General features: G+C 29.6%; 1 protein-coding gene and 2 long non-coding RNA genes across 4 annotated transcripts in view; 1 reads left to right on the forward strand and 2 right to left on the reverse strand.

The window, feature by feature from the left end:
• Nucleotides 1-25,193, forward strand: part of LOC127711252 (uncharacterized) — a 77,447-nt gene that overhangs the window by 31,743 nt on the left and 20,511 nt on the right. The window lies entirely within an intron of this gene.
• On the reverse strand, nt 6,911-8,833 carry LOC127711269 (uncharacterized). The gene is made up of 2 exons (XR_007986625.1): nt 8,348-8,833; nt 6,911-7,055 (listed from the first exon to the last, which is right to left on the reverse strand). It is a non-coding gene; the product is annotated as an uncharacterized LOC127711269 (long non-coding RNA).
• On the reverse strand, nt 9,951-18,373 carry LOC127711268 (uncharacterized). 2 transcript variants are annotated; one of them, XR_007986624.1, is made up of 2 exons: nt 17,861-18,373; nt 9,951-10,095 (listed from the first exon to the last, which is right to left on the reverse strand). It is a non-coding gene; the product is annotated as an uncharacterized LOC127711268 (long non-coding RNA). The 2 variants fall into 2 exon arrangements; XR_007986623.1 differs by lacking the exon at nt 17,861-18,373 and adding an exon at nt 11,388-12,121.

Here is a 25,193-nt window from a genome sequence, read left to right on the forward strand (position 1 = left end):
TGGTCAATTTTGCAGAAATTCTATCAAATAAAAGTTTTAATCCTTTAGTTTTATGCTATTTGATAAATTGACACCATCAAATCATTCAGGGAAGTTGCCAAAGTACATATTCTATATTTCCTGATTTCACCTAATAGGGTAGAAAAAGTTGACCAATCTTAATGAAACTTGGTATGACCAAAGCTTATTAAATTATAAGACTGCTTACAAAGTTTCATGGCAATAGGATATATATTATAGACAATATGACTAATTCTATATTCAACTTTGAGTGTTAAATTTAGATGTTAAAATTGAAAATTTTCAACTATCAACATTTGGGGCTTAAAAAATTTAAATATTGCAAAAAAATACTTTTGAAATGCCTTAATATATAATATATTATGTATTAAAAGCAATAGAGTACTCATTTGATTTATCAGACTTATCATAATTATTAAAAAGTCAAATTTATATGAGCCTGTGGCTAAAAATGGAGGTTTTCCAATGAAGGCGGGCCTTACATGAAGATGTAATATTTTCCAGCAATTTTAAATTTGTAAAGCTTTTTGGTCATAAATAATCCTTACATATGTATTTAATGTACTTTAAATGGAAAGAAAACTAACAAATAACATATCACATTAGTTTAAAAGGGTCTTAGGCCAAGTAAGACTGAAAATAATTTAGGGTCAATTTAGGCCGTATCACATATTTACATTTAAAAATGCATATTGAAGCTATATGAAATAAAATTTTGTGTCTTTTCTATCATTTCTATACTCAGGTGACATGATACAATAAATCTGAGCACAAAAAGACTCTTGCATTCAACTTTTTTTGCAAACAGTATGGTCTGATACAAAGATTTTTCACTTTTTAGTGAAAAACATGCATGCAATTTTAGTCTCAACAGGCTTATATTTGAACCACTTGCTATCCTACAGAAGAAAAGAAAGATATTATGTGACATAAAACAGGTACAAAAGACATTGTTAAGTGCTTTTTATACAAATTTAGTGAGGTCTTTATAATGGATTTCAACTTTTATGTTCCAAGCTCCTCACATTTAACTCGATCCAAACAGGGCGTTAGACGAGGACCATATATACAACACATTTTGAACATATTGTCTGAGATAATCTTCTTTTCTGTAGATTCAGAGTTCACAAATGAGTAATACAACTGGATTGAAGCATAGAAACACAAATATTGACACATAAAAACCTGTCAGATAGAAAGTCAGAATGCCACTTATGCATCAAAATTGAAAAAGCTATGAAATGCTTATTTTGACCATAAAATACCAAAATTGGTCATTTTTGCAGAAATTCTATCAAATAAAAGTTTTAATCCTTTAGTTTTATGCTATTTGATAAATTGAAACCATCAAATCATTTAGGGAAGTTGCCAAAGTACAGATTCTATATTTCCTGATTTCACCTCTTAATAGGGTAGAAAAAGTTGACCAATCTTAATGAAACTTGGTATGACCAAAGCTTATTAAATTATAAGACTGCTTACAAAGTTTCATGGCAATAGGATATATATTATAGACAATATGACTAATTCTATATTCAACTTTGAGTGTTAAATTTAGATGTTAAAATTGAAAATTTTCAACTATCAACATTTGGGGCTTAAAAAATTTAAATATTGCAAAAAAATACTTTTGAAATGCCTTAATATATAATATATTATGTATTAAAAGCAATAGAGTACTCATTTGATTTATCAGACTTATCATAATTATTAAAAAGTCAAATTTATATGAGCCTGTGGCTAAAAATGGAGGTTTTCCAATGAAGGGGGGCCTTACATGAAGATGTAATATTTTCCAGCAATTTTAAATTTGTAAAGCTTTTTGGTTATAAATAATCCTTACATATGTATTTAATGTACTTTAAATGGAAAGAAAACTTACAAATAACATATCACATTAGTTTAAAAGGGTCTTAGGCCAAGTAAGACTGAAAATAATTTAGGGTCAATTTAGGCCGTATCACATATTTACATTTAAAAATGCATATTGAAGCTATATGAAATAAAATTTTGTGTCTTTTCTATCATTTCTATACTCAGGTGACATAATACAATAAATCTGAGCACAAAAAGACTCTTGCATTCAACTTTTTTTGCAAACAGTATGGTCTGATACAAAGATTTTTCACTTTTTAGTGAAAAACATGCATGCAATTTTAGTCTCAACAGGCTTATATTTGAACCACTTGCTATCCTACAGAAGAAAAGAAAGATATTATGTGACATAAAACAGGTACAAAAGACATTGTTAAGTGCTTTTTATACAAATTTAGTGAGGTCTTTATAATGGACTTCAACTTTTATGTTCCAAGCTCCTCACATTTAACTCGATCCAAACAGGGCGTTAGACGAGGACCATATATACAACACATTTTGAACATATTGTCTGAGATAATCTTCTTTTCTGTAGATTCAGAGTTCACAAATGAGTAATACAACTGGATTGAAGCATAGAAACACAAATATTGACACATAAAAACCTGTCAGATAGAAAGTCAGAATGCCACTTATGCATCAAAATTGAAAAAGCTATGAAAAGCTTATTTTGACCATAAAATGCCAAAATCGGTCATTTTTGCAGAAATTCTATCAAATAAAAGTTTTAATCCTTTAGTTTTATGCTATTTGATAAATTGAAACCATCAAATCATTCAGGGAAGTTGCCAAAGTACAGATTCTATATTTCCTGATTTCACCTCTTAATAGGGTAGAAAAAGTTGACTAATCTTAATGAAACTTGGTATGACCAAAGCTTATTAAATTATAAGACTGCTTACAAAGTTTCATGGCAATAGGATATATATTATAGACAATATGACTAATTCTATATTCAACTTTGAGTGTTAAATTTAGATGTTAAAATTGAAAATTTTCAACTATCAACATTTGGGGCTTAAAAAATTTAAATATTGCAAAAAAATACTTTTGAAATGCCTTAATATATAATATATTATGTATTAAAAGCAATAGAGTACTCATTTGATTTATCAGACTTATCATAATTATTAAAAAGTCAAATTTATATGAGCCTGTGGCTAAAAATGGAGGTTTTCCAATGAAGGGGGGCCTTACATGAAGATGTAATATTTTCCAGCAATTTTAAATTTTTAAAGCTTTTTGGTTATGAATAATCCTTACATATGTATTTAATGTACTTTAAATGGAAAGAAAACTTACAAATAACATATCGCATTAGTTTAAAAGGGTCTTAGGCCAAGTAAGACTGAAAATAATTTAGGGTCAATTTAGGCCGTATCACATATTTACATTTAAAAATGCATATTGAAGCTATATGAAATAAAATTTTGTGTCTTTTCTATCATTTCTATACTCAGGTGACATTATACAATAAATCTGAGCACAAAAAGACTCTTGCATTCAACTTTTTTTGCAAACAGTATGGTCTGATACAAAGATTTTTCACTTTTTAGTGAAAAACATGCATGCAATTTTAGTCTCAACAGGCTTATATTTGAACCACTTGCTATCCTACAGAAGAAAAGAAAGATATTATGTGACATAAAACAGGTACAAAAGACATTGTTAAGTGCTTTTTATACAAATTTAGTGAGGTCTTTATAATGGACTTCAACTTTTATGTTCCAAGCTCCTCACATTTAACTCGATCCAAACAGGGCGTTAAACGAGGACCATATATACAACACATTTTGAACATATTGTCTGAGATAATCTTCTTTTCTGTAGATTCAGAGTTCACAAATGAGTAATACAACTGGATTGAAGCATAGAAACACAAATATTGACACATGAAAACCTGTCAGATAGAAAGTCAGAATGCCACTTATGCATCAAAATTGAAAAAGCTATGAAATGCTTATTTTGACCATAAAATGCCAAAATTGGTCATTTTTGCAGAAATTCTATCACATAAAAGTTTTAATCCTTTAGTTTTATGCTATTTGATAAATTGAAACCATCAAATCATTCAGGGAAGTTGCCAAAGTACAGATTCTATATTTCCTGATTTCACCTCTTAATAGGGTAGAAAAAGTTGACTAATCTTAATGAAACTTGGTATGACCAAAGCTTATTAAATTATAAGACTGCTTACAAAGTTTCATGGCAATAGGATATATATTATAGACAATATGACTAATTCTATATTCAACTTTGAGTGTTAAATTTAGATGTTAAAATTGAAAATTTTCAACTATCAACATTTGGGGCTTAAAAAATTTAAATATTGCAAAAAAATACTTTTGAAATGCCTTAATATATAATATATTATGTATTAAAAGCAATAGAGTACTCATTTGATTTATCAGACTTATCATAATTATTAAAAAGTCAAATTTATATGAGCCTGTGGCTAAAAATGGAGGTTTTCCAATGAAGGGGGGCCTTACATGAAGATGTAATATTTTCCAGCAATTTTAAATTTGTAAAGCTTTTTGGTTATAAATAATCCTTACATATGTATTTAATGTACTTTAAATGGAAAGAAAACTTACAAATAACATATCACATTAGTTTAAAAGGGTCTTAGGCCAAGTAAGACTGAAAATAATTTAGGGTCAATTTAGGCCGTATCACATATTTACATTTAAAAATGCATATTGAAGCTATATGAAATAAAATTTTGTGTCTTTTCTATCATTTCTATACTCAGGTGACATGATACAATAAATCTGAGCACAAAAAGACTCTTGCATTCAACTTCTTTTGCAAACAGTATGGTCTGATACAAAGATTTTTCACTTTTTAGTGAAAAACATGCATGCAATTTTAGTCTCAACAGGCTTATATTTGAACCACTTGCTATCCTACAGAAGAAAAGAAAGATATTATGTGACATAAAACAGGTACAAAAGACATTGTTAAGTGCTTTTTATACAAATTTAGTGAGGTCTTTATAATGGACTTCAACTTTTATGTTCCAAGCTCCTCACATTTAACTCGATCCAAACAGGGCGTTAGACGAGGACCATATATACAACACATTTTGAACATATTGTCTGAGATAATCTTCTTTTCTGTAAATTCAGAGTTCACAAATGAGTAATACAACTGGATTGAAGCATAGAAACACAAATATTGACACATAAAAACCTGTCAGATAGAAAGTCAGAATGCCACTTATGCATCAAAATTGAAAAAGCTATGAAATGCTTATTTTGACCATAAAATGCCAAAATTGGTCATTTTTGCAGAAATTCTATCAAATAAAAGTTTTAATCCTTTAGTTTTATGCTATTTGATAAATTGAAACCATCAAATCATTCAGGGAAGTTGCCAAAGTACAGATTCTATATTTCCTGATTTCACCTAATAGGGTAGAAAAAGTTGACCAATCTTAATGAAACTTGGTATGACCAAAGCTTATTAAATTATAAGACTGCTTACAAAGTTTCATGGCAATAGGATATATATTATAGACAATATGACTAATTCTATATTCAACTTTGAGTGTTAAATTTAGATGTTAAAATTGAAAATTTTCAACTATCAACATTTGGGGCTTAAAAAATTTAAATATTGCAAAAAAATACTTTTGAAATGCCTTAATATATAATATATTATGTATTAAAAGCAATAGAGTACTCATTTGATTTATCAGACTTATCATAATTATTAAAAAGTCAAATTTATATGAGCCTGTGGCTAAAAATGGAGGTTTTCCAATGAAGGGGGGCCTTACATGAAGATGTAATATTTTCCAGCAATTTTAAATTTGTAAAGCTTTTTGGTTATAAATAATCCTTACATATGTATTTAATGTACTTTAAATGGAAAGAAAACTTACAAATATCATATCACATTAGTTTAAAAGGGTCTTAGGCCAAGTAAGACTGAAAATAATTTAGGGTCAATTTAGGCCGTATCACATATTTACATTTAAAAATGCATATTGAAGCTATATGAAATAAAATTTTGTGTCTTTTCTATCATTTCTATACTCAGGTGACATGATACAATAAATCTGAGCACAAAAAGACTCTTGCATTCAACTTTTTTTGCAAACAGTATGGTCTGATACAAAGATTTTTCACTTTTTAGTGAAAAACATGCATGCAATTTTAGTCTCAACAGGCTTATATTTGAACCACTTGCTATCCTACAGAAGAAAAGAAAGATATTATGTGACATAAAACAGGTACAAAAGACATTGTTAAGTGCTTTTTATACAAATTTAGTGAGGTCTTTATAATGGACTTCAACTTTTATGTTCCAAGCTCCTCACATTTAACTCGATCCAAACAGGGCGTTAGACGAGGACCATATATACAACACATTTTGAACATATTGTCTGAGATAATCTTCTTTTCTGTAGATTCAGAGTTCACAAATGAGTAATACAACTGGATTGAAGCATAGAAACACAAATATTGACACATAAAAACCTGTCAGATAGAAAGTCAGAATGCCACTTATGCATCAAAATTGAAAAAGCTATGAAAAGCTTATTTTGACCATAAAATGCCAAAATTGGTCATTTTTGCAGAAATTCTATCAAATAAAAGTTTTAATCCATTAGTTTTATGCTATTTGATAAATTGACACCATCAAATCATTCAGGGAAGTTGCCAAAGTACAGATTCTATATTTCCTGATTTCACCTCTTAGGTCTGAGTACACAGTTATTTCGTATTGCATTTCTTTTAGACAATAAATGAAAATTAAAAAAATCCCACCTGCGCTTTCTCAATAATATTTTTACAGTGTGTTGTACTACTTTTGGGACAAATTATATCAAAATTATAGAAAACTTCATCGGCTCTAACTCAAAATATGGACAATTTCATGCTGAGGGGGTCTTCAAATCTTTTGACAGCCTCCGAAGTGCTAATTTTTAACATTTTTCAGCTGGACCAAATCACTACTTTACTTTAAAATTCATGACCCAAATTTTTTTACAGTGTCATTTCACCCCCCTACTTACTATTTGAGTCATAAAACATGGAGAAATAAATTCGGAAGGGGTATAAAAAAAATCGACAAGTAACACACTGTCCACACTAGGGACTATATTCGTGGACAACGAAAATCAAAGGACGATAACTGTGTACCCGGACCTAATAGGGTAGAAAAAGTTGACCAATCTTTATGAAACTTGGTATGACCAAAGCTTATTAAATTATAAGACTGCTTACAAAGTTTCATGGCAATAGGATATATATTATAGACAATATGACTAATTCTATATTCAACTTTGAGTGTTAAATTTAGATGTTAAAATTGAAAATTTTCAACTATCAACATTTGGGGCTTAAAAAATTTAAATATTGCAAAAAAATACTTTTGAAATGCCTTAATATATAATATATTATGTATTAAAAGCAATAGAGTACTCATTTGATTTATCAGACTTATCATAATTATTAAAAAGTCAAATTTATATGAGCCTGTGGCTAAAAATGGAGGTTTTCCAATGAAGGGGGGCCTTACATGAAGATGTAATATTTTCCAGCAATTTTAAATTTGTAAAGCTTTTTGGTTATAAATAATCCTTACATATGTATTTAATGTACTTTAAATGGAAAGAAAACTTACAAATAACATATCACATTAGTTTAAAAGGGTCTTAGGCCAAGTAAGACTGAAAATAATTTAGGGTCAATTTAGGCCGTATCACATATTTACATTTAAAAATGCATATTGAAGCTATATGAAATAAAATTTTGTGTCTTTTCTATCATTTCTATACTCAGGTGACATGATACAATAAATCGGAGCACAAAAAGACTCTTGCATTCAACTTTTTTTGCAAACAGTATGGTCTGATACAAAGATTTTTCACTTTTTAGTGAAAAACATGCATGCAATTTTAGTCTCAACAGGCTTATATTTGAACCACTTGCTATCCTACAGAAGAAAAGAAAGATATTATGTGACATAAAACAGGTACAAAAGACATTGTTAAGTGCTTTTTATACAAATTTAGTGAGGTCTTTATAATGGACTTCAACTTTTATGTTCCAAGCTCCTCACATTTAACTCGATCCAAACAGGGCGTTAGACGAGGACCATATATACAACACATTTTGAACATATTGTCTGAGATAATCTTCTTTTCTGTAGATTCAGAGTTCACAAATGAGTAATACAACTGGATTGAAGCATAGAAACACAAATATTGACACATAAAAACCTGTCAGATAGAAAGTCAGAATGCCACTTATGCATCAAAATTGAAAAAGCTATGAAATGCTTATTTTGACCATAAAATGCCAAAATTGGTCATTTTTGCAGAAATTCTATCAAATAAAAGTTTTAATCCTTTAGTTTTATGCTATTTGATAAATTGACACCATCAAATCATTCAGGGAAGTTGCCAAAGTACAGATTCTATATTTCCTGATTTCACCTAATAGGGTAGAAAAAGTTGACCAATCTTAATGAAACTTGGTATGACCAAAGCTTATTAAATTATAAGACTGCTTACAAAGTTTCATGGCAATAGGATATATATTATAGACAATATGACTAATTCTATATTCAACTTTGAGTGTTAAATTTAGATGTTAAAATTGAAAATTTTCAACTATCAACATTTGGGGCTTAAAAAATTTAAATATTGCAAAAAAATACTTTTGAAATGCCTTAATATATAATATATTATGTATTAAAAGCAATAGAGTACTCATTTGATTTATCAGACTTATCATAATTATTAAAAAGTCAAATTTATATGAGCCTGTGGCTAAAAATGGAGGTTTTCCAATGAAGGGGGGCCTTACATGAAGATGTAATATTTTCCAGCAATTTTAAATTTGTAAAGCTTTTTGGTTATAAATAATCCTTACATATGTATTTAATGTACTTTAAATGGAAAGAAAACTTACAAATATCATATCACATTAGTTTAAAAGGGTCTTAGGCCAAGTAAGACTGAAAATAATTTAGGGTCAATTTAGGCCGTATCACATATTTACATTTAAAAATGCATATTGAAGCTATATGAAATAAAATTTTGTGTCTTTTCTATCATTTCTATACTCAGGTGACATGATACAATAAATCTGAGCACAAAAAGACTCTTGCATTCAACTTTTTTTGCAAACAGTATGGTCTGATACAAAGATTTTTCACTTTTTAGTGAAAAACATGCATGCAATTTTAGTCTCAACAGGCTTATATTTGAACCACTTGCTATCCTACAGAAGAAAAGAAAGATATTATGTGACATAAAACAGGTACAAAAGACATTGTTAAGTGCTTTTTATACAAATTTAGTGAGGTCTTTATAATGGACTTCAACTTTTATGTTCCAAGCTCCTCACATTTAACTCGATCCAAACAGGGCGTTAGACGAGGACCATATATACAACACATTTTGAACATATTGTCTGAGATAATCTTCTTTTCTGTAGATTCAGAGTTCACAAATGAGTAATACAACTGGATTGAAGCATAGAAACACAAATATTGACACATAAAAACCTGTCAGATAGAAAGTCAGAATGCCACTTATGCATCAAAATTGAAAAAGCTATGAAAAGCTTATTTTGACCATAAAATGCCAAAATTGGTCATTTTTGCAGAAATTCTATCAAATAAAAGTTTTAATCCATTAGTTTTATGCTATTTGATAAATTGACACCATCAAATCATTCAGGGAAGTTGCCAAAGTACAGATTCTATATTTCCTGATTTCACCTCTTAGGTCTGAGTACACAGTTATTTCGTATTGCATTTCTTTTAGACAATAAATGAAAATTAAAAAAATCCCACCTGCGCTTTCTCAATAATATTTTTACAGTGTGTTGTACTACTTTTGGGACAAATTATATCAAAATTATAGAAAACTTCATCGGCTCTAACTCAAAATATGGACAATTTCATGCTGAGGGGGTCTTCAAATCTTTTGACAGCCTCCGAAGTGCTAATTTTTAACATTTTTCAGCTGGACCAAATCACTACTTTACTTTAAAATTCATGACCCAAATTTTTTTACAGTGTCATTTCACCCCCCTACTTACTATTTGAGTCATAAAACATGGAGAAATAAATTCGGAAGGGGTATAAAAAAAATCGACAAGTAACACACTGTCCACACTAGGGACTATATTCGTGGACAACGAAAATCAAAGGACGATAACTGTGTACCCGGACCTAATAGGGTAGAAAAAGTTGACCAATCTTTATGAAACTTGGTATGACCAAAGCTTATTAAATTATAAGACTGCTTACAAAGTTTCATGGCAATAGGATATATATTATAGACAATATGACTAATTCTATATTCAACTTTGAGTGTTAAATTTAGATGTTAAAATTGAAAATTTTCAACTATCAACATTTGGGGCTTAAAAAATTTAAATATTGCAAAAAAATACTTTTGAAATGCCTTAATATATAATATATTATGTATTAAAAGCAATAGAGTACTCATTTGATTTATCAGACTTATCATAATTATTAAAAAGTCAAATTTATATGAGCCTGTGGCTAAAAATGGAGGTTTTCCAATGAAGGGGGGCCTTACATGAAGATGTAATATTTTCCAGCAATTTTAAATTTGTAAAGCTTTTTGGTTATAAATAATCCTTACATATGTATTTAATGTACTTTAAATGGAAAGAAAACTTACAAATAACATATCACATTAGTTTAAAAGGGTCTTAGGCCAAGTAAGACTGAAAATAATTTAGGGTCAATTTAGGCCGTATCACATATTTACATTTAAAAATGCATATTGAAGCTATATGAAATAAAATTTTGTGTCTTTTCTATCATTTCTATACTCAGGTGACATGATACAATAAATCGGAGCACAAAAAGACTCTTGCATTCAACTTTTTTTGCAAACAGTATGGTCTGATACAAAGATTTTTCACTTTTTAGTGAAAAACATGCATGCAATTTTAGTCTCAACAGGCTTATATTTGAACCACTTGCTATCCTACAGAAGAAAAGAAAGATATTATGTGACATAAAACAGGTACAAAAGACATTGTTAAGTGCTTTTTATACAAATTTAGTGAGGTCTTTATAATGGACTTCAACTTTTATGTTCCAAGCTCCTCACATTTAACTCGATCCAAACAGGGCGTTAGACGAGGACCATATATACAACACATTTTGAACATATTGTCTGAGATAATCTTCTTTTCTGTAGATTCAGAGTTCACAAATGAGTAATACAACTGGATTGAAGCATAGAAACACAAATATTGACACATAAAAACCTGTCAGATAGAAAGTCAGAATGCCACTTATGCATCAAAATTGAAAAAGCTATGAAATGCTTATTTTGACCATAAAATGCCAAAATTGGTCATTTTTGCAGAAATTCTATCAAATAAAAGTTTTAATCCTTTAGTTTTATGCTATTTGATAAATTGACACCATCAAATCATTCAGGGAAGTTGCCAAAGTACAGATTCTATATTTCCTGATTTCACCTAATAGGGTAGAAAAAGTTGACCAATCTTAATGAAACTTGGTATGACCAAAGCTTATTAAATTATAAGACTGCTTACAAAGTTTCATGGCAATAGGATATATATTATAGACAATATGACTAATTCTATATTCAACTTTGAGTGTTAAATTTAGATGTTAAAATTGAAAATTTTCAACTATCAACATTTGGGGCTTAAAAAATTTAAATATTGCAAAAAAATACTTTTGAAATGCCTTAATATATAATATATTATGTATTAAAAGCAATAGAGTACTCATTTGATTTATCAGACTTATCATAATTATTAAAAAGTCAAATTTATATGAGCCTGTGGCTAAAAATGGAGGTTTTCCAATGAAGGGGGGCCTTACATGAAGATGTAATATTTTCCAGCAATTTTAAATTTGTAAAGCTTTTTGGTTATAAATAATCCTTACATATGTATTTAATGTACTTTAAATGGAAAGAAAACTTACAAATAACATATCACATTAGTTTAAAAGGGTCTTAGGCCAAGTAAGACTGAAAATAATTTAGGGTCAATTTAGGCCGTATCACATATTTACATTTAAAAATGCATATTGAAGCTATATGAAATAAAATTTTGTGTCTTTTCTATCATTTCTATACTCAGGTGACATGATACAATAAATCGGAGCACAAAAAGACTCTTGCATTCAACTTTTTTTGCAAACAGTATGGTCTGATACAAAGATTTTTCACTTTTTAGTGAAAAACATGCATGCAATTTTAGTCTCAACAGGCTTATATTTGAACCACTTGCTATCCTACAGAAGAAAAGAAAGATATTATGTGACATAAAACAGGTACAAAAGACATTGTTAAGTGCTTTTTATACAAATTTAGTGAGGTCTTTATAATGGACTTCAACTTTTATGTTCCAAGCTCCTCACATTTAACTCGATCCAAACAGGGCGTTAGACGAGGACCATATATACAACACATTTTGAACATATTGTCTGAGATAATCTTCTTTTCTGTAGATTCAGAGTTCACAAATGAGTAATACAACTGGATTGAAGCATAGAAACACAAATATTGACACATAAAAACCTGTCAGATAGAAAGTCAGAATGCCACTTATGCATCAAAATTGAAAAAGCTATGAAATGCTTATTTTGACCATAAAATGCCAAAATTGGTCATTTTTGCAGAAATTCTATCAAATAAAAGTTTTAATCCTTTAGTTTTATGCTATTTGATAAATTGACACCATCAAATCATTCAGGGAAGTTGCCAAAGTACAGATTCTATATTTCCTGATTTCACCTTCTTAATAGGGTAGAAAAAGTTGACCAATCTTAATGAAACTTGGTATGACCAAAGCTTATTAAATTATAAGACTGCTTACAAAGTTTCATGGCAATAGGATATATATTATAGACAATATGACTAATTCTATATTCAACTTTGAGTGTTAAATTTAGATGTTAAAATTGAAAATTTTCAACTATCAACATTTGGGGCTTAAAAAATTTAAATATTGCAAAAAAATACTTTTGAAATGCCTTAATATATAATATATTATGTATTCAAAGCAATAGAGTACTCATTTGATTTATCAGACTTATCATAATTATTAAAAAGTCAAATTTATATGAGCCTGTGGCTAAAAATGGAGGTTTTCCAATGAAGGGGGGCCTTACATGAAGATGTAATATTTTCCAGCAATTTTAAATTTGTAAAGCTTTTTGGTTATAAATAATCCTTACATATGTATTTAATGTACTTTAAATGGAAAGAAAACTTACAAATAACATATCACATTAGTTTAAAAGGGTCTTAGGCCAAGTAAGACTGAAAATAATTTAGGGTCAATTTAGGCCGTATCACATATTTACATTTAAAAATGCATATTGAAGCTATATGAAATAAAATTTTGTGTCTTTTCTATCATTTCTATACTCAGGTGACATGATACAATAAATCTGAGCACAAAAAGACTCTTGCATTCAACTTTTTTTGCAAACAGTATGGTCTGATACAAAGATTTTTCACTTTTTAGTGAAAAACATGCATGCAATTTTAGTCTCAACAGGCTTATATTTGAAACACTTGCTATCCTACAGAAGAAAAGAAAGATATTATGTGACATAAAACAGGTACAAAAGACATTGTTAAGTGCTTTTTATACAAATTTAGTGAGGTCTTTATAATGGACTTCAACTTTTATGTTCCAAGCTCCTCACATTTAACTCGATCCAAACAGGGCGTTAGACGAGGACCATATATACAACACATTTTGAACATATTGTCTGAGATAATCTTCTTTTCTGTAGATTCAGAGTTCACAAATGAGTAATACAACTGGATTGAAGCATAGAAACACAAATATTGACACATAAAAACCTGTCAGATAGAAAGTCAGAATGCCACTTATGCATCAAAATTGAAAAAGCTATGAAATGCTTATTTTGACCATAAAATGCCAAAATTGGTCATTTTTGCAGAAATTCTATCAAATAAAAGTTTTAATCCTTTAGTTTTATGCTATTTGATAAATTGACACCATCAAATCATTCAGGGAAGTTGCCAAAGTACAGATTCTATATTTCCTGATTTCACCTCCTTAATAGGGTAGAAAAAGTTGACCAATCTTAATGAAACTTGGTATGACCAAAGCTTATTAAATTATAAGACTGCTTACAAAGTTTCATGGCAATAGGATATATATTATAGACAATATGACTAATTCTATATTCAACTTTGAGTGTTAAATTTAGATGTTAAAATTGAAAATTTTCAACTATCAACATTTGGGGCTTAAAAAATTTAAATATTGCAAAAAAATACTTTTGAAATGCCTTAATATATAATATATTATGTATTAAAAGCAATAGAGTACTCATTTGATTTATCAGACTTATCATAATTATTAAAAAGTCAAATTTATATGAGCCTGTGGCTAAAAATGGAGGTTTTCCAATGAAGGGGGGCCTTACATGAAGATGTAATATTTTCCAGCAATTTTAAATTTGTAAAGCTTTTTGGTTATAAATAATCCTTACATATGTATTTAATGTACTTTAAATGGAAAGAAAACTTACAAATAACATATCACATTAGTTTAAAAGGGTCTTAGGCCAAGTAAGACTGAAAATAATTTAGGGTCAATTTAGGCCGTATCACATATTTACATTTAAAAATGCATATTGAAGCTATATGAAATAAAATTTTGTGTCTTTTCTATCATTTCTATACTCAGGTGACATGATACAATAAATCTGAGCACAAAAAGACTCTTGCATTCAACTTTTTTTGCAAACAGTATGGTCTGATACAAAGATTTTTCACTTTTTAGTGAAAAACATGCATGCAATTTTAGTCTCAACAGGCTTATATTTGAACCACTTGCTATCCTACAGAAGAAAAGAAAGATATTATGTGACATAAAACAGGTACAAAAGACATTGTTAAGTGCTTTTTATACAAATTTAGTGAGGTCTTTATAATGGACTTCAACTTTTATGTTCCAAGCTCCTCACATTTAACTCGATCCAAACAGGGCGTTAGACGAGGACCATATATACAACACATTTTGAACATATTGTCTGAGATAATCTTCTTTTCTGTAGATTCAGAGTTCACAAATGAGTAATACAACTGGATTGAAGCATAGAAACACAAATATTGACACATAAAAACCTGTCAGATAGAAAGTCAGAATGCCACTTATGCATCAAAATTGAAAAAGCTATGAAATGCTTATTTTGACCATAAAATGCCAAAATTGGTCATTTTTGCAGAAATTCTATCAAATAAAAGTTTTAATCCTTTAGTTTTATGCTATTTGATAAATTGACACCATCAAATCATTCAGGGAAGTTGCCAAAGTACAGATTCTATATTTCCTGATTTCACCTCCTTAATAGGGTAGAAAAAGTTGACCAATCTTAATGAAACTTGGTATGACCAAAGCTTATTAAATTATAAGACTGCTTACAAAGATTCATGGCAATAGGATATATATTATAGACAATATGACTAATTCTATATTCAACTTTGAGTGTTAAATTTAGATGTTAAAATTGAAAATTTTCAACTATCAACATTTTGGGCTTAAAAAATTTAAATATTGCAAAAAAATACTTTTGAAATGCCTTAATATATAATATACTATGTACTAAAAGCAATAGAGTACTCATTTGATTTATCAGACTTATCATAATTATTAAAAAGTCAAATTTATATGAGCCTGTGGCTACAAATGGAGGTTTTCCAATGAAGGGGGGGCCTTACATGAAGATGTAATATTTTCCAGCAATTTTAAATTTGTAAAGCTTTTTGGTTATAAATAATCCTTACATATGTATTTAATGTACTTTAAATGGAAAGAAAACTTACAAATAACATATCACATTAGTTTAAAAGGGTCTTAGGCCAAGTAAGACTGAAAATAATTTAGGGTCAATTTAGGCCGTATCACATATTTACATTTAAAAATGCATATTGAAGCTATATGAAATAAAATTTTGTGTCTTTTCTATCATTTCTATACTCAGGTGACATGATACAATAAATCGGAGCACAAAAAGACTCTTGCATTCAACTTTTTTTGCAAACAGTATGGTCTGATACAAAGATTTTTCACTTTTTAGTGAAAAACATGCATGCAATTTTAGTCTCAACAGGCTTATATTTGAACCACTTGCTATCCTACAGAAGAAAAGAAAGATATTATGTGACATAAAACAGGTACAAAAGACATTGTTAAGTGCTTTTTATACAAATTTAGTGAGGTCTTTATAATGGACTTCAACTTTTATGTTCCAAGCTCCTCACATTTAACTCGATCCAAACAGGGCGTTAGACGAGGACCATATATACAACACATTTTGAACATATTGTCTGAGATAATCTTCTTTTCTGTAGATTCAGAGTTCACAAATGAGTAATACAACTGGATTGAAGCATAGAAACACAAATATTGACACATAAAAACCTGTCAGATAGAAAGTCAGAATGCCACTTATGCATCAAAATTGAAAAAGCTATGAAATGCTTATTTTGACCATAAAATGCCAAAATTGGTCATTTTTGCAGAAATTCTATCAAATAAAAGTTTTAATCCTTTAGTTTTATGCTATTTGATAAATTGACACCATCAAATCATTCAGGGAAGTTGCCAAAGTACAGATTCTATATTTCCTGATTTCACCTCTTAGGGTAGAAAAAGTTGACCAATCTTAATGAAACTTGGTATGACCAAAGCTTATTAAATTATAAGACTGCTTACAAAGTTTCATGGCAATAGGATATATATTATAGACAATATGACTAATTCTATATTCAACTTTGAGTGTTAAATTTAGATGTTAAAATTGAAAATTTTCAACTGTCAACATTTGGGGCTTAAAAAATTTAAATATTGCAAAAAAATACTTTTGAAATGCCTTAATATATAATATATTATGTATTAAAAGCAACAGAGTACTCATTTGATTTATCAGACTTATCATAATTATTAAAAAGTCAAATTTATATGAGCCTGTGGCTAAAAATGGAGGTTTTCCAATGAAGGGGGGCCTTACATGAAGATGTAATATTTTCCAGCAATTTTAAATTTGTAAAGCTTTTTGGTTATAAATAATCCTTACATATGTATTTAATGTACTTTAAATGGAAAGAAAACTTACAAATAACATATCACATTAGTTTAAAAGGGTCTTAGGCCAAGTAAGACTGAAAATAATTTAGGGTCAATTTAGGCCGTATCACATATTTACATTTAAAAATGCATATTGAAGCTATATGAAATAAAATTTTGTGTCTTTTCTATCATTTCTATACTCAGGTGACATGATACAATAAATCTGAGCACAAAAAGACTCTTGCATTCAACTTTTTTTGCAAACAGTATGGTCTGATACAAAGATTTTTCACTTTTTAGTGAAAAACATGCATGCAATTTTAGTCTCAACAGGCTTATATTTGAACCACTTGCTATCCTACAGAAGAAAAGAAAGATATTATGTGACATAAAACAGGTACAAAAGACATTGTTAAGTGCTTTTTATACAAATTTAGTGAGGTCTTTATAATGGACTTCAACTTTTATGTTCCAAGCTCCTCACATTTAACTCGATCCAAACAGGGCGTTAGACGAGGACCATATATACAACACATTTTGAACATATTGTCTGAGATAATCTTCTTTTCTGTAGATTCAGAGTTCACAAATGAGTAATACAACTGGATTGAAGCATAGAAACACAAATATTGACACATAAAAACCTGTCAGATAGAAAGTCAGAATGCCACTTATGCATCAAAATTGAAAAAGCTATGAAATGCTTATTTTGACCATAAAATGCCAAAATTGGTCATTTTTGCAGAAATTCTATCAAATAAAAGTTTTAATCCTTTAGTTTTATGCTATTTGATAAATTGACACCATCAAATCATTCAGGGAAGTTGCCAAAGTACAGATTCTATATTTCCTGATTTCACCTAATAGGGTAGAAAAAGTTGACCAATCTTAATGAAACTTGGTATGACCAAAGCTTATTAAATTATAAGACTGCTTACAAAGTTTCATGGCAATAGGATATATATTATAGACAATATGACTAATTCTATATTCAACTTTGAGTGTTAAATTTAGATGTTAAAATTGAAAATTTTCAACTATCAACATTTGGGGCTTAAAAAATTTAAATATTGCAAAAAAATACTTTTGAAATGCCTTAATATATAATATATTATGTATTAAAAGCAATAGAGTACTCATTTGATTTATCAGACTTATCATAATTATTAAAAAGTCAAATTTATATGAGCCTGTGGCTAAAAATGGAGGTTTTCCAATGAAGGGGGGCCTTACATGAAGATGTAATATTTTCCAGCAATTTTAAATTTGTAAAGCTTTTTGGTTATAAATAATCCTTACATATGTATTTAATGTACTTTAAATGGAAAGAAAACTTACAAATAACATATCACATTAGTTTAAAAGGGTCTTAGGCCAAGTAAGACTGAAAATAATTTAGGGTCAATTTAGGCCGTATCACATATTTACATTTAAAAATGCATATTGAAGCTATATGAAATAAAATTTTGTGTCTTCTCTATCATTTCTATACTCGGGTGACATGATACAATAAATCTGAGCACAAAAAGACTCTTGCATTCAACTTTTTTTGCAAACAGTATGGTCTGATACAAAGATTTTTCACTTTTTAGTGAAAAACATGCATGCAATTTTAGTCTCAACAGGCTTATATTTGAACCACTTGCTATCCTACAGAAGAAAAGAAAGATATTATGTGACATAAAACAGGTACAAAAGACATTGTTAAGTGCTTTTTATACAAATTTAGTGAGGTCTTTATAATGGACTTCAACTTTTATGTTCCAAGCTCCTCACATTTAACTCGATCCAAACAGGGCGTTAGACGAGGACCATATATACAACACATTTTGAACATATTGTCTGAGATAATCTTCTTTTCTGTAGATTCAGAGTTCACAAATGAGTAATACAACTGGATTGAAGCATAGAAACACAAATATTGACACATAAAAACCTATCAGATAGAAAGTCAGAATGCCACTTATGCATCAAAATTGAAAAAGCTATGAAATGCTTATTTTGACCATAAAATGCCAAAATTGGTCATTTTTGCAGAAATTCTATCAAATAAAAATTTTAATCCTTTAGTTTTATGCTATTTGATAAATTGACACCATCAAATCATTCAGGGAAGTTGCCAAAGTACAGATTCTATATTTCCTGATTTCACCTCTTAGGTCCGAGTACACAGTTATTTCGTAGTGCATTTCTTTTAGACAATAAATGAAAATTGAAAAAATCCCACCTGCGCTTTCTCAATAATATTTTTACAGTGTGTTGTACTACTTTTGGGACAAATTTTATCAAAATTATAGAAAACTTCATCGGCTCTAACTCAAAATATGGACAATTTCATGCTGAGGGGGTCTTCAAATCTTTTGACAGCCTCCGAAGTGCTAATTTTTAACATTTTTCAGCTGGACCAAATCACTACAGTAACTTTACTTTAAAATTCATGACCCAAATTTTTTTACAGTGTCATTTCACCCCCCTACTTACTATTTGAGTCATAAAACATGGAGAAATAAATTCGGAAGGGGTATAAAAAAAATGGACAAGTAACACACTGTCCACACTAGGGACTATATTCGTGGACAACGAAAATCAAAGGACGATAACTGTGTACCCGGACCTAATAGGGTAGAAAAAGTTGACCAATCTTAATGAAACTTGGTATGACCAAAGCTTATTAAATTATAAGACTGCTTACAAAGTTTCATGGCAATAGGATATATATTATAGACAATATGACTAATTCTATATTCAACTTTGAGTGTTAAATTTAGATGTTAAAATTGAAAATTTTCAACTATCAACATTTGGGGCTTAAAAAATTTAAATATTGCAAAAAAATACTTTTGAAATGCCTTAATATATAATATATTATGTATTAAAAGCAATAGAGTACTCATTTGATTTATCAGACTTATCATAATTATTAAAAAGTCAAATTTATATGAGCCTGTGGCTAAAAATGGAGGTTTTCCAATGAAGGGGGGGGGGCCTTACATGAAGATGTAATATTTTCCAGCAATTTTAAATTTGTAAAGCTTTTTGGTTATAAATAATCCTTACATATGTATTTAATGTACTTTAAATGGAAAGAAAACTTACAAATAACATATCACATTAGTTTAAAAGGGTCTTAGGCCAAGTAAGACTGAAAATAATTTAGGGTCAATTTAGGCCGTATCACATATTTACATTTAAAAATGCATATTGAAGCTATATGAAATAAAATTTTGTGTCTTTTCTATCATTTCTATACTCAGGTGACATGATACAATAAATCTGAGCACAAAAAGACTCTTGCATTCAACTTTTTTTGCAAACAGTATGGTCTGATACAAAGATTTTTCACTTTTTAGTGAAAAACATGCATGCAATTTTAGTCTCAATAGGCTTATATTTGAACCACTTGCTATCCTACAGAAGAAAAGAAAGATATTATGTGACATAAAACAGGTACAAAAGACATTGTTAAGTGCTTTTTATACAAATTTAGTGAGGTCTTTATAATGGACTTCAACTTTTATGTTCCAACCTCCTCACATATAACTCGATCCAAACAGGGCGTTAGACGAGGACCATATATACAACACATTTTGAACATATTGTCTGAGATAATCTTCTTTTCTGTAGATTCAGAGTTCACAAATGAGTAATACAACTGGATTGAAGCATAGAAACACAAATATTGACACATAAAAACCTGTCAGATAGAAAGTCAGAATGCCACTTATGCATCAAAATTGAAAAAGCTATGAAATGCTTATTTTGACCATAAAATGCCAAAATTGGTCATTTTTGCAGAAATTCTATCAAATAAAAGTTTTAATCCTTTAGTTTTATGCTATTTGATAAATTGACACCATCAAATCATTCAGGGAAGTTGCCAAAGTACAGATTCTATATTTCCTGATTTCACCTAATAGGGTAGAAAAAGTTGACCAATCTTAATGAAACTTGGTATGACCAAAGCTTATTAAATTATAAGACTGCTTACAAAGTTTCATGGCAATATGATATATATTATAGACAATATGACTAATTCTATATTCAACTTTGAGTGTTAAATTTAGATGTTAAAATTGAAAATTTTCAACTATCAACATTTAGGGCTTAAAAAATTTAAATATTGCAAAAAAATACTTTTGAAATGCCTTAATATATAATATATTATGTATTAAAAGCAATAGAGTACTCATTTGATTTATCAGACTTATCATAATTATTAAAAAGTCAAATTTATATGAGCCTGTGGCTAAAAATGGAGGTTTTCCAATGAAGGGGGGCCTTACATGAAGATGTAATATTTTCCAGCAATTTTAAATTTGTAAAGCTTTTTGGTTATAAATAATCCTTACATATGTATTTAATGTACTTTAAATGGAAAGAAAACTTACAAATAACATATCACATTAGTTTAAAAGGGTCTTAGGCCAAGTAAGACTGAAAATAATTTAGGGTCAATTTAGGCCGTATCACATATTTACATTTAAAAATGCATATTGAAGCTATATGAAATAAAATTTTGTGTCTTTTCTATCATTTCTATACTCAGGTGACATGATACAATAAATCTGAGCACAAAAAGACTCTTGCATTCAACTTTTTTTGCAAACAGTATGGTCTGATACAAAGATTTTTCACTTTTTAGTGAAAAACATGCATGCAATTTTAGTCTCAACAGGCTTATATTTGAACCACTTGCTATCCTACAGAAGAAAAGAAAGATATTATGTGACATAAAACAGGTACAAAAGACATTGTTAAGTGCTTTTTATACAAATTTAGTGAGGTCTTTATAATGGACTTCAACTTTTATGTTCCAAGCTCCTCACATTTAACTCGATCCAAACAGGGCGTTAGACGAGGACCATATATACAACACATTTTGAACATATTGTCTGAGATAATCTTCTTTTCTGTAGATTCAGAGTTCACAAATGAGTAATACAACTGGATTGAAGCATAGAAACACAAATATTGACACATAAAAACCTGTCAGATAGAAAGTCAGAATGCCACTTAATATGCATCAAAATTGAAAAAGCTATGAAATGCTTATTTTGACCATAACATGCCAAAATTGGTCATTTTTGCAGAAATTCTATCAAATAAAAGTTTTAATCCTTTAGTTTTATGCTATTTGATAAATTGACACCATCAAATCATTCAGGGAAGTTGCCAAAGTACAGATTCTATATTTCCTGATTTCACCTCTTAGGTCCGAGTACACAGTTATTTCGTAGTGCATTTCTTTTAGACAATAAATGAAAATTAAAAAAATCCCACCTGCGCTTTCTCAATAATATTTTTACAGTGTGTTGTACTACTTTTGGGACAAATTATATCAAAATTATAGAAAACTTCATCGGCTCTAACTCAAAATATGGACAATTTCATGCTGATGGGGTCTTCAAATCTTTTGACAGCCTCCGAAGTGCTAATTTTTAACATTTTTCAGCTGGACCAAATCACTACTTTACTTTAAAATTCATGACCCAAATTTTTTTACAGTGTCATTTCACCCCCTACTTACTATTTGAGTCATAAAACATGGAGAAATAAATTCGGAAGGGGTATAAAAAAAATCGACAAGTAACACACTGTCCACACTAGGGACTGGACAACGAAAATCAAAGGACGATAACTGTGTACCCGGACTGTCTGTGTGACCATCACTGACGACTTTGGTACACAAGATGGTTTTTGGTTAACATACCCAAACAGAAAAATAAATGAACAAATTGCTTTCAAATCGTATTCAAATCTCTTTCAAATCGTAATTCTGCAATTTGTTAGTACCATTTGCTTGCGATTCATTAAATAAATCATAAACAAATCAGTATTCGCCAAATTCCCAAAACTGATTTCTTTGTGATTTCTTTCAAATGTATGATTTGTTAGCAATTTGTTTCTGTTTTTGTGTGATTTCTTTATGATTTGTTTACTTAGGATATCGTATGAAATGATTTCAAAAAGATTTGTTAACTTTGTTCGCTAAAATTGTGTGATTTCGTTATGATTTGTTTACTTGGAATATCATAGGAAATGATTTGTTAACTTTGTTAGCTATCATGGTGTGATTCATTGATGATTTGCTACAATGAAAACAATGTTATTGCATTCAGATTTTCTGGGTTTGTCTTTATCTCTGACTTCCGGTTGAGGTCAAATTCAAATTTCAAATACTGTTCTACATTAACTGAACAAAGAAGGTTGCAAGATGAAGAGTAAGATATACTATTAATGATGACAGTGGTAAGTATCTTAGTCATTAACTTATTGTTTCAGGAATTCAATTGTATGTCAACTATTCAAACATGTCAAAGGTGTTAAACTTTTATATTCGGAAACTGTGCGTTTCAATATCTCGTTATGTGTACTGTCTGAATAAATTTTCAAAAAAAAATGTGTAAAAGACATGTAAACAGAATGAGACGAGCAATTAAAGAGTAGCTTCCCGAGTCAGCAGACAACATGCACTCGCAAGTTTTATGTTTAAATTTTTCATGATGTTGACTGGTCAGGTATATAGCTGTAGCAGATTTGGACCAAGATTAAGACCCACCTAGTATTCGACATCCTTCTAGTAAACGTGGTTGCCCATGTTGTCAACTCTCGTTAGATTCAAATTCTGGAGAAGTGAGAGAAACTTTTCACAGAGGGAACAATTGCTCCCTCATGACAACCCGAAATAATAATCCCTTAACAATCAGAGGAGTAGACAAGGTAAAATAAAGACAAGTGCACTTCAAAGTTTGGGGGTCTCAGGGGCAGAACAGATTTTCGATCCAGATGTAAATGATTTAATCTGTGAATCGATGATGATGTCAATTAATTGACGATTTGCTTGTGATTTGCTTAATGTAGGAATATGATTTACTTCTGATTTGTTAAAGATTTGATAACAATTTGTTTATAATTTCTTCATAATTTGAAAACAATTTATTTGCGATTTGCTTGAGGTAGGAATATGATTTACTTCTGATTTGTTAAAGATTTGATAACGATTTGTTTATAATTTCTTCATAATTTGAAAACAATTTGTTTGCGATTTGCTTGAGGTAAGAATATGATTTCATTCTGATTTGTTAAAGATTTGTTAACAATTTCTTTATAATTTCTTTACAATTTGAAACAAATTTGTTTGTGATTTGCTTAAAGTAGGAAAGAAATATCCTCTGATTTGTTAATGATTTCAATACAATTTCTTGACAATTTGTTTATGATTTGCTTATGAATTGGAAGCAATTTGTTTGTGATTTGTTGTTGTGATTTGTTAGCTCATTTGCATGTGAAATTTTATCACTTTCAAATCATAAAGAAATCATATGATTTGGTTATCATTTGTTACCATGATTTGTTCCTATTTTTTTTTTTGTTTGGGTATATTTTTGTACGCCGGACGGCCATTAAAATATCACCAAGGAAAGGTCGCCGTGCTCTTTATTAATTTCCACGCAAACTGATATAGCTCCAAAGGTTTTACCATGAACACCAATGGATACTCGTGCCAATTAGAAATCCACGCAGAATCAATATCAGAAATGTTTAAGACAAATGCATCGGTCCTGCTGGACGTTTGTTGCTTTATGTCTCCCTGGACATGGTTTATCATTAAAAGATCCCTTTTGCGGAATTTGTGGATAATTTGGTCTACTGTAGAGGGTAAATACAGTCTACGAGCAATTGCATCCTGGGAAAAGCCTCCTTAAATTACGCCCCAAATTGTTTGCCACTTGTTGTCAAAAAAGACCTGGCATATAGTCTGCTGTTTATTGAAGTTTCTTTAAAATAAGGGCGTTAAATTCATGACATAAGCTAAACTTTACATGTCGAAAGTAAAAGCAAGAAAGTTATACTTGAGTTAGAAAACGTTCGAACTCGAATTACGTCCGTTCAAATAACCCTGCACTCCACATCTGTTCCAAAAATCTATCAAGCGAAAAGTATTCGACATCGGTCTTAAAAGTCATTTTTAACCAACTATACATAGTTCTAATAATAATAAACTAGAGGCTCTAAAGAGCCTTTGTGATTACCTTGGTCTATGTGCATATTCAACAAAGGACACTCTCCAACATTGTAAACAAGAATAGAACTCATGACAAAATCTGTTTTGTTGATCTTGTATTGCTGATCATGTGCTGTTTAGTTTTCTTCTATCTTCTTTAGTTTTGCTCAAAACACAAAAGAGGATAA

Source organism: Mytilus californianus, unplaced genomic scaffold, assembly GCF_021869535.1.
Source record: "Mytilus californianus isolate M0D057914Y unplaced genomic scaffold, xbMytCali1.0.p SCAF_8, whole genome shotgun sequence".
NCBI classification, from domain to species: domain Eukaryota; kingdom Metazoa; phylum Mollusca; class Bivalvia; order Mytilida; family Mytilidae; genus Mytilus; species Mytilus californianus.